Source organism: Lycium barbarum, chromosome 1 (assembly GCF_019175385.1).
Source record: "Lycium barbarum isolate Lr01 chromosome 1, ASM1917538v2, whole genome shotgun sequence".
Lineage (NCBI taxonomy): Eukaryota > Viridiplantae > Streptophyta > Magnoliopsida > Solanales > Solanaceae > Lycium > Lycium barbarum.
The window spans coordinates 20874976-20885196 of NC_083337.1; the positions used below are offsets into that span (position 1 = coordinate 20874976).

Here is a 10221-nt window from a genome sequence, read left to right on the forward strand (position 1 = left end):
AGCTGTTGAAAGGTATTTAAAGAAAAAAGTACTTGATGTAATTATGATAGTTCTGGCAAGAAATCTAAAAGGAAAGTAGAAAGGGCCCACATGTGATGTATGATGAGCTAAGTAGAGGGTAATTTTGTCAACACAACACGTTGATTTTTTCAAAAGCTACAGTAAAACTTTTTCTAGGCCAATTATGTTATTCCATTGTAACGCGAAATGACTAAACTACCCTCAGACTAAGTGTTAATGCCTTTGAAGTAGGCATGACGACGATCCTATATAGACTCATGTTTCTATATAGTTAAAAATTAGATGGCCCATGCCCGTCCTTTCTCGATTCATTGTTTGCAACCTCCAGCTACAAAATGACTTGAAAGGTTCGACACGGAAAAACATTTATACACTCATTTCAAGCGTATTGTCAAAAACCAATTACATGTATGACATAATAACAGTTCATACTATCTATTATCATGAGTGTTGCATCAATTCTAAATTTCAAGGCAAATTTTGAAGCTCCAGTATAAGATATCATCTTTCTACGAGCTTAGGTAGATAATCTTTCACCCTGCCTCACCACTCTGACCTTTTCCGATTTTAAGAAACACAAGGCTGGAGAAAATATATGAGCCTCTGTTAAGGAAGATATCAAGACCGATAGTGAAAAATGTAAGCCTTCGCAATATGCCTTGCGCAAGGAAAACCTGGCTACCTAAATCACATTTTCATTAACAGAACTATAGTGAATGAACGTTATCCCTCAATAGCAGATGCTAATTTAGTATTATCCACTCTCTTCCTGCTCTCCAGCTATACCATTAATTAGAATATCTTTGAATTTCGTAAATTAATTTAAGCTAATTGGCTCTGAAATAGTAGAAATGAGGACACCTGTCAACATCCGGCAGGTCGAAGCTGGTTATTAAGGGTCAAGAACTATGCATGTCTTTTTCATGAGCATAAGACCACGATAACAAACCCCTGCACGTTATGGAGGATTATTCAACAGGTTAACACTTAGGTTTATGCCAATATAGATGATATAAGACATTAAAAGAAAGAAGATGACATAAACATGAAAAACCTTCTCTAAATAGTTTGTGAAGAATATCCAAGTAGTCGTTCAAAGGCTAATCAAGATAAGCAAATGGAATGCATTTGTGTATTGTATCCTCTAATCTGTCATAATACGTCCCTTTTGTCTTCCCACCACCTCTCAGGCTCGTGGTTTTCTTCCCATGTTTATCATACATAGTAGACACTTAAAAAGGATCAAATAATAGGGGTAATGCTTTACATATGGACATATCCAAAGAAAGATGAAAATTTCACATGTAAAATAAACCTGCACAATTATTTTAGTACATATCTTTCAACTTCTTTCAGGTAATTTCCTTGAAACAACAAATCTTAAATTCCCTTAATATTTAATTCCCCCAAACAAGAAAAATCAAATCAGTATCTGCCAAAAGCTAATATTCACATGACACAAGCATCGCGCTATTGGTACACTTTGGGTAGCAAAACTGATAAATACGGTAGATCAGTAGGCATAGTCGAAGGATAGAATATGATTTTCGATTGTATTTACCTCATCCACTCTTACTCCTATTCGTATCTTCTGCACAGAAAAGGTTCAAAACCTTAAAATGCAAGCAATTTCTATCATATCCTTCAGATAAAGCTGTATAAGAATCACCATTATGGAGAAAACAAACTTTTCCAGTATCTCAAAGTCTCCTTCAGTTTGAGAGCTCTAAAGAGTTCTTAGGATTATCCATTATTTTCACAACTCAGGTATTCTGCAGTAACAAAAGAGATACGGAAACAAAAATTTCAGTAAAATAAAACCAAAGGCAAAAGGAGAAAACAGCGTTCCAAGAGTTTGGACTAAAGCTAAAACCTTTGATTTTTGTTGAACATTGTGCATTTTGCGGAGTCCTTTTGGATCTCTTCCTTTTACCTTCCTGAAGGCATATTTATGAAGACCTGAAATGTTGTAAGAAAAGAAACAGTTACTCCATCCCTAAAAGGGCGAGTATGTCTGATTTTTCAATACTTCAAGTAAATTAAAATAAGAAAATTCTAAAAATATTGAAGACTGAAAATCCTCTCCTAATCTTATATATTTTACTGTCCAACAAACACAACCATGCAACACATTATTTGCTCAAGTAGATTTTAGACTATCCATTCAGTTCATGGTTGGTGTAACTATGCTGGACGAATACGCTTATCGACCTGTGTATAATTCACATCACTCGAGGGTTTCCTGCAAAACAATAAAATATTTAGCAATTAGGGTGCTGGTAGTGATATATATATATATTTACGATGTACTTGGTAATAACAAACTGCTATTCACAGATAGAAGTATCCGTCTAAATTATAAATTATAATACCTTTAAACATCACTTTTATAATCAAAGAGAAAATTGAATAGTTCGGAGCAGTGGCTCGAAGTAAAGTTACAACATTGATTGTATGCATATTTACGATCCACTGTAAGATAGATGATGCATGATGTATTCCAATGCTAAAACTCCAGATTTTATTGGACCATTATCCACAACATCTTCAAACTCAAGTGTATCCAATCGATAAGTAGTAGTTGAACCAGTATTAATGGAATAGATATGAGATAGGCTTGCTCTAGAATTACTGCAAGTTTCAAAAACTCACCATAAATCACATTTCTAAACTTTCAAAATAATTTTTGTTGCCTCTTGGTATCACATCACCACTTTGAAGAGTTGTATTAGCTTATTCATGGCTGCAAAAATGGGACAACGAAGCGATATTTAGGTACAATATGTTAACCTAGTTATCCTATAATCAAATACAGCTTTAAAACAAAGACTGTCTTTCATGTTTAGCACTTCTCGTCCTTCATAAATTTCATCTCAGCAATCTGCAAACAAGTAAGGTAGCAATTCTGGTATTATAGTACATCTCTCTATGACATTATTATACCAAACACACTCGGGAATCTACTACATAAATGATATGGTCACAATGTATTTTAGAAAATTATCCTTCAAAGTATATACATGTAGTGTTTGAAGGGAATGGAGCGTTTAGAGAACCATTCAAGAAAGCATCCAATATATTTTATCTACTTGATAGAATGCAATGGTTTTCCGTCTTCATATAAATCTTTCACTATCCTCTCCTCCTCCTCCCTCCATCACTGACACACAAACGTCTTCAAGACTGATCATTCATGAAAGGATCCACCATGAATAGTAACTGATAATGTGACTATGCTGTGAAAAGATAAAGTAAAATTACAATTTTGATGTTTAGTTTCAGCTGTAAATACAAATTAGCTTTCTGACAAGCAAATACGTAACTGTAAGAGTCTCTGCTTTCTATACCTTCAAATAGGGCAAATCACCTCTTTGTGATTTATGCCTAGCATCAGTCAAACACTTTTAGGCTAATTTAGGAAAGAACAGATTGCAACAACATTATATGTATCTTAGCTTGCCTGCATATAAGAAAGTGTTTTTGTCTCTTTGAGATCTGCAATTCCCTCTATCTTTTCTCTTTATTAGTTGGTGCACCTCCTTTGTTGCACTCCTACCAGTAAAAAATATTATAAGTAATGAAAGTGCAAAGTAGTGGAGATCAATAATTGTAATTGATCATGATGTGATATTGCGCATTGTATTATTATATCAAGTTCAACTTTCAGACATATCATGTAGTTTATTTTTTATCCCCTCGTTTAGCCGTTATGGGACAGCTTAGACAAAGGTGGTATTGCTAATGACATTGGGTGTATTAACTGTATAAATTTTCAGAGTGAAATAATTTACCAAATAACAAATACAGTGCAAATGAATGAATCTATACCTGATCTGCAGTTAGTTCAAAAGGAACGACTATGTCTATTAAAATGAATTGTACTCAGCTTGTTGTTGTCTATTCTTTATTTATCTTGAGAACATCTTTGTTTGTGAACTGTATAAAAAAAAAATTGAAAAACTTAAAAGTTTATTACCTCATAGAATGACCTGTCTATTTCCTTGTTTTCTTCCTTGAAGCATCCTGACTCTGGTACTGGTTTAATTAAGCTGAAATAGAAATTGAGGTTAGATTCTATACTTCTTACCGAATTTAGAATATAAGTAAGTACAGAGATACATCAATCAAAGCACCAATACTTTTGCTTGCCTTCCTGCGAATCATTGAAGGATACTAAAATCATGATCGTACATGTGACAAAGTGGATGACATTTGAGTAATCCACTTAGTGCTTTGGAAAGATAAAGAACCCTATTAGATTGGATAAGAGCACAAGTCAAACTATAAACTTTTTCAGTTTTCTTAACCACAAAGGTTTGTTCTCTCTTAGCCTCAGTATCAATGTACTCGAAGCATTCATAATCATAAGTGAAAATGAATTTCACAAGGAAATTAAATATAAGTTGAAAGCTTAAAACAAAAAGAATAAAAAGGAAAAAGAGAATCATATCTGCATCAACTAAGAAAATTACATTCGCAGTAAACACTAAACAATAATCTGGGAGGAGTGGAAAATCAGTGAAACGGTGGAATCCATTTGTAACCCACAAATAGAAGTATCACAACACGTGCCACCAAGAAGTAATAAAAGGTTCCAATAATTGGCATCTATAAAGGGAATTTAATCAAAATCTTTGCCTCCTATCAAAATATAGAAAGAACATAAAACAAAAATATATCCACCTACAAATGAGAAGATGCATAGGCAAATCAAGATATAAATGTTAATGCATCTCACATTGTTTAACGAATAAGAGAGCTGATATATGAGATGTTTTTTTATCAATTTCTTAGCCTCTGTTCTTACCCTATCTAAACATGACAGTAATCTAATGTATAAAGTAATTCATGACATATGCAGTGGAAAAGCTATAAGGGATAATCTGAAACTTCCAAATCTCATAGGCTTAGAAGATGGCGTTTTAATGCTTCATTTTTTTAGTCTTAACATCACGTTTCTATGACAAAACTCCATCTTTTTACTACTTCAGATTCTTCCAGATAGATTAAAAGTTAGTGATATCCATTAGGCACTAAACTTAAAAAGACGCACAAGTAGGCAAGCACATAGCTTTACTTAACGCCTATGCTTCTTCATTGAAGCTTCCTCTGTGTATAACTGCTCAAAAGAATGGGAAGGGAACTATGCTTGAGAAAAAGCAAATGAAGATTGGTGGTGCAGGAGGGTGTGTGACATGCAATTATACAGGAGATGGAGAAGGGTAGCACTATATAAATAATAAAACAGATAATTGCAGATCAATTGTATTAAGACTATTGACTTTGGTACTAAAAGATGAACAAAATTATGGATTGTTGTCGAATTTAGAATCTTTACCTGAAAATTGAAATAAGAATGTGGTTCTGGAGTCGTTCTAGTAATGCAAGAATATGAATCTTCCTATCTGCATCACAGTAATTCAGAACACTGCCACAGAAGTAACAATTCATCAGTTATAACCTGCATGTTCATTGCAGGTTTCAATCTTCTAGTGAAATGATAATACATCATAGGTTTACTTAGTTATTATGTGTGTTTATGGTTCGATGTGGACTTCGATATAAAGCAGACTTACATGCTGCACATCATCCAGCTATAAGCAAGTTGGCTATATGCATGAGTGGTGGCTTTCTGAACATCCAGATGGTTATAAGGCAGTTGGCTATATGCATGAGTGGCGGCTTTCTGAACCTTTGGAAGGTTAAAATAAGTGCCTTTCTTAGCTCAAATACACATCAACACCTACATTCATGTTAGTATATTGCTCAGGGGAAAATACCATTCACTTCTAGCAGAAACACAAATTTAAGAAGTTGAGTTAACGGAAAAAATTACCATTTCCCTAAATTGCTATTGTTCCACTATAGATAACACACATTAAAAACCACGTCATAATTATTTAAATATTCACAAACAATGTTATTTGCTTCAGATATGGCATCATTGCATGTGTGTGAAACATTTTGCGGACTACCAAAGGCAAAATCGCCAAAATCACACTCATTCATACCAGAAATCATCCTATTAGAACAAAAGTACTAATAGGTTGCGGGAACATTAATAAGTTAACTGCTGCTTTATTTTTAAGGTATTCTTTGGACAACATGATAGTAGCAAAAAAATCTTTACATTGACTGTGCATAAAATTTAAACAAAATATGCATGAGATTTTCCCCAAACTTACTTACCATTTATTTCAAAATCTTGAGTGGTTTTTATCAGAACCCCATTCACTAGTGTTGCTTACCTGGAGGTCTCTAAAATAAACCGCACCAGCAAAAATATATAGATTCAGTATGCTGACCTTGCAGTTGACAAACTGTTCCATCTAAATTAATGATTTATCTCATATAGACTAATAATGTAGTAATAAATTTTCACTCAACGTAATTTTAACGTGTTAATAAAATATCTAATTTACTCTTTTTGGTATCTTTTAGTCACTTGATTCTGTGAAGAAAAATAAATGTACTGTAAGTGTACACAAGGAAGCAAAATAACATAGAACTTATCGCACGTGTGAACCGCATCGCCTTGTAATCGTTGTAATCAATAGGATCCTCGTGCTTTTTCTTTTCTCTAATTGCCATGTGTTCTTTCTGCAGAATTACAAATCAAGGTTATAAATTATGAATGATTCAAACAACAATGTAGTTATTTAACCACTCTCTGACTTTGGACTCACTCTTTGTTCTTCAAGAACTTTTGGATGATCATGAAGATATTCGACAGCCATCACAGAAGTAGTGGAAACAGTACAAAATGGTTATGATTAAATCAATCATCTCATCATTTGTTAATTTGTACCTATTTGCTTCTTCATTCATCAGGTAACCAAGCATATTGTGTTGAGTTTGCTTGAAAGCTCCTCTCCTTTATGAGTGTCTTTAGTAGGCTGACAATAATTTTCCTTGCCTGAAGGAAATTTTCTTATTACATACTTTCTAAGCTTCTCATAATCACACAAGTGTTAAATTACACTGACAGTATACACTTGAAACATAAAACTTAGAGGTACCTGCAGTAGAAATACATATCAATTATCCGACACTTCGTTTTTGCTATATGAAGCCTCTTCTGCTCCTTTGGGCTTTGTCTCATCTTTGGAACTACTTTTTCTTGTGTAGCATAAGTGGCAACAACCAACAAATACAAGCCGCTGCATGCAACATGATTAAAACCCAAATACCAAACAAACAACGAAAATTGAAAGAAATATCCAATCAATAAGAAGAGCAAAAAATTTAAAACCAAAGCTCACCAGCAATCGGTAAATCCAATAGGAACATGGGAATAAAACAAATGCTTTCCGAAAGCAGGTGGTGAGAGGGCGGAAACACAGATGTGATCATAAGAAGGCGAGCCTAAACATAGAGCGAACAAAGATACAAAATTGAAAAAGAAGATAAGAACAGAGGCCAACAAAAGAAGAAGGATCAATGGGCAAGTCGGGGAGGAGTGTGAAAAGGTGGAATCCAGTTGCAACCCACAAATATTAGTATTACAAGCAAAAGGCAAAATTAATGGAAGAAGCTCCGTTTCAAAGATATGATTGAGATGGGTGATTACTGGGTGGTGATTCGGTGGACGGTGGTCAGTGGTGGATGAATTAGTTGCTGGGTTTTTCTGATAGAGCTTCGGTGGGAAACAGAGGAGGCGATGGTTTGATTTCAGATAGCTATTGCCGGAGTTTTGGTGCTGGGTTCACATGGCAGATCGTTCTAGAATCTTGGAGTGTGTTTGGAAATAAATATCTAGTATTCAAGTTACCATTTTGCCCCTGTATGAGTGAGTCAAATGAGAGAGACAAGAAGCAATTTTGGCAATACCACGTGATGACTTAAAAGGCCCACAGGTGTACCATTATCAGTGGGTCTCATCATAGTTACAATTACAGAAGTGCCCTTCGTCGCACCCAATCCTTCACTTATTAATTATATATAATATATATATATATTAGATGAAGTTTACCCGTGAGACGCACGGGCCTAACATGTTTGACATTGTGCCTATCTATTTTAAAGTATTCCGGTGCCAATACGGTAGTGCTCTATCTATAGATATATGGAGATAGAAGATCATAAAAAGTTAGATTTTTCAATACATCATATAAATAATGATATAGTACAATATTTGCACGAAAGAAATAAAAGCTCTCACCGACGTGCTATCAATCTAGTCAACTAGAGGTAACTATTAAAACCAAGTATTATTGATGCAATACCCATAAAATATAAAGAATATGTCTCTTCAAACACATTCTGACCTACCTTTCCCTTTTGAATAGCTGCTACAGTGCCCAGCTCAATAATAGCTTCTTATACCGGAACCAACAACATAACGAACAGAACGTCATAGGAGAATTTTGATATCTGTAATGACCCGTTTCGTCGTTACTGCGAATGTCGAGGAAACCCGCATCTCTGACTCTTTAAAAATGTCTTCATTCAGTTATATTTCTGGAACTCGCTAATTTAATCGAACCCGTTGTGCGCATCGCGTGAGAGCTTGAAATTTGGGCCACCAGGCCCAGTTGGGCTGCCACAGCGGCTGGAAAGGCGCTATAGCGGTGGCGCTGTAGCGGTGGTCTCACCTCCAAAGCGGCAAGTGTATTGGCCAATTGGCCGCCACGGCGGTCCCTTAGCCGCCTTAGCGGCACCGCCGAAGCGATTCCTATACTGCTGGAGCGGTGACGTACAGTGAAAATCCCTATTTAAGAGTTCATTTCGGGAATTGACCCCATTTTTTTAAAAACCCTAAAGTCCAGTGGCCCCTCAAGCATTTTTAGAGCTCAAATTCAGATTTCCTTGGAAATGGAAATCCTCCTAACCTCTTCTAATCCTTCCTTCTCATAGTAAATTGTTCCTAAGATCTTCACCTAGAGAGCTAACAAAAAGAGTATCACCAATCCTAGATTTAGAGGGATGATTGGTTAGCTTGTTCTTCACATGGATTCCCTTGATTTAAATCTCTCTTGTCCTCCACCCTAGAATGGTTACCAACTTGGATTTCCATTTTCTTTTCAAATTGTAAATGGGTTTCTCCACAAATCTTGAAATGGTCTTCTATGGAATAAAGTTAAAGATGGTGACTTTACTTAGCTAGTAGTTTAAGTGGTTGACTTTGATCATGAGTAGAGGTTAAGAAATCTCTTAGCTTTTGATGGTAGAAAGAGAGTTCATTTAGTGTGAAAGGTCTAGTAAATCTAGAAGAAGTATGGATTCCCAAAACTTCCGTTATCAATCCGAACCTCTTGGAATGCTTTAATGACGAATCCTACTTTTGGTCTCATGGGTGTTTCAAGTTCCCTCATACGGATTACGACGTGATGGACGAACCGAAGATCTAGGGATGGTCGTGGCACCCGCTCGGCCTCGAGGTAGGTTACGACTTCCTTTTGGTAAACTCCGGTTAGATTTACATATTCATGTATTAAAAGAAACGGAGAATGCATGTGTAGGTATTGGAGATTTGGGACGGATTCTTAGGATAGTACTGTTATGTGACGTTTGTGTTCAGGCTTGTGGCCTGTAGATTCCCTAGGATTCTTGTGTTGGTTTCCCTTGAATATCGGTGGATTGTATGTGAGTTGGAAGTAGTTGTTGTTAATTATTTTTCTATGTTCCTTGGTGAGAAACTTCCGTAAGATGTGCGTAATTGGTTCTATGCTAATAATATTGAATCTTCTTTGGTATTAAACGGATAAATGTACCAACGATTGTGAAATTGATTCTAGACTGGGTATTAGTGAAGTCTTGTAAGTAGAAGGTGGATTATTGTAAATAGAAGGTGAATTACCATGTATTAATATTGATAGGTAGTAAGGAAGTGAGGTAATATTATTATGTGGCTTGATTGTGGTATTGTTGTTGGCTTGATGTCACGTGTTGGTAGTAGATATTGGGGACTGTTGTTCCATCGTGATTGTGATATTATAGTATTTTACTGGTTGATGTTGATACGAGGAATGGAGTTATATATGACTTGTGTAGTCTTTCATGATATTGTTAGCGTACCCATGTTTGGTATTGTGATATTGATTGCTTATTGATGTTGACACGTACATTGCACGCATTCTCATCCTTCATGATATACTGTTGATACATTGTTGGTGCTTGATGAAACACTGTGATGATCTAGGCTCGGTTGGATGAGAGTGATGTGAGAGTCTGATATTCGATGTTTGTCCCAGAATAGTG

The 10221-nt window shown here is 35.5% G+C and overlaps 1 long non-coding RNA gene across 24 annotated transcripts; it reads right to left on the bottom strand.

Moving 5' to 3' along the window:
- Nucleotides 1-289: 289 nt before the first annotated feature.
- LOC132633101 (uncharacterized) lies at nt 290-7835 on the bottom strand. Of its 24 annotated transcripts, none has more exons than XR_009579599.1 (15): nt 7284-7829; nt 7041-7181; nt 6708-6937; nt 6540-6621; nt 6211-6279; nt 5598-5764; nt 5360-5449; nt 3998-4070; nt 3369-3573; nt 2674-3257; nt 1895-2263; nt 1691-1793; nt 1583-1609; nt 883-972; nt 290-703 (listed from the first exon to the last, which is right to left on the bottom strand). It is a non-coding gene; the product is annotated as an uncharacterized LOC132633101 (long non-coding RNA). The 24 variants fall into 24 exon arrangements; XR_009579592.1 differs by having other exon boundaries at nt 290-624; nt 1583-1612; nt 7284-7828; XR_009579586.1 differs by having other exon boundaries at nt 290-972; nt 1076-1793; nt 1895-1980; nt 2233-2263; nt 7284-7835.
- Nucleotides 7836-10221: the final 2386 nt, after the last annotated feature.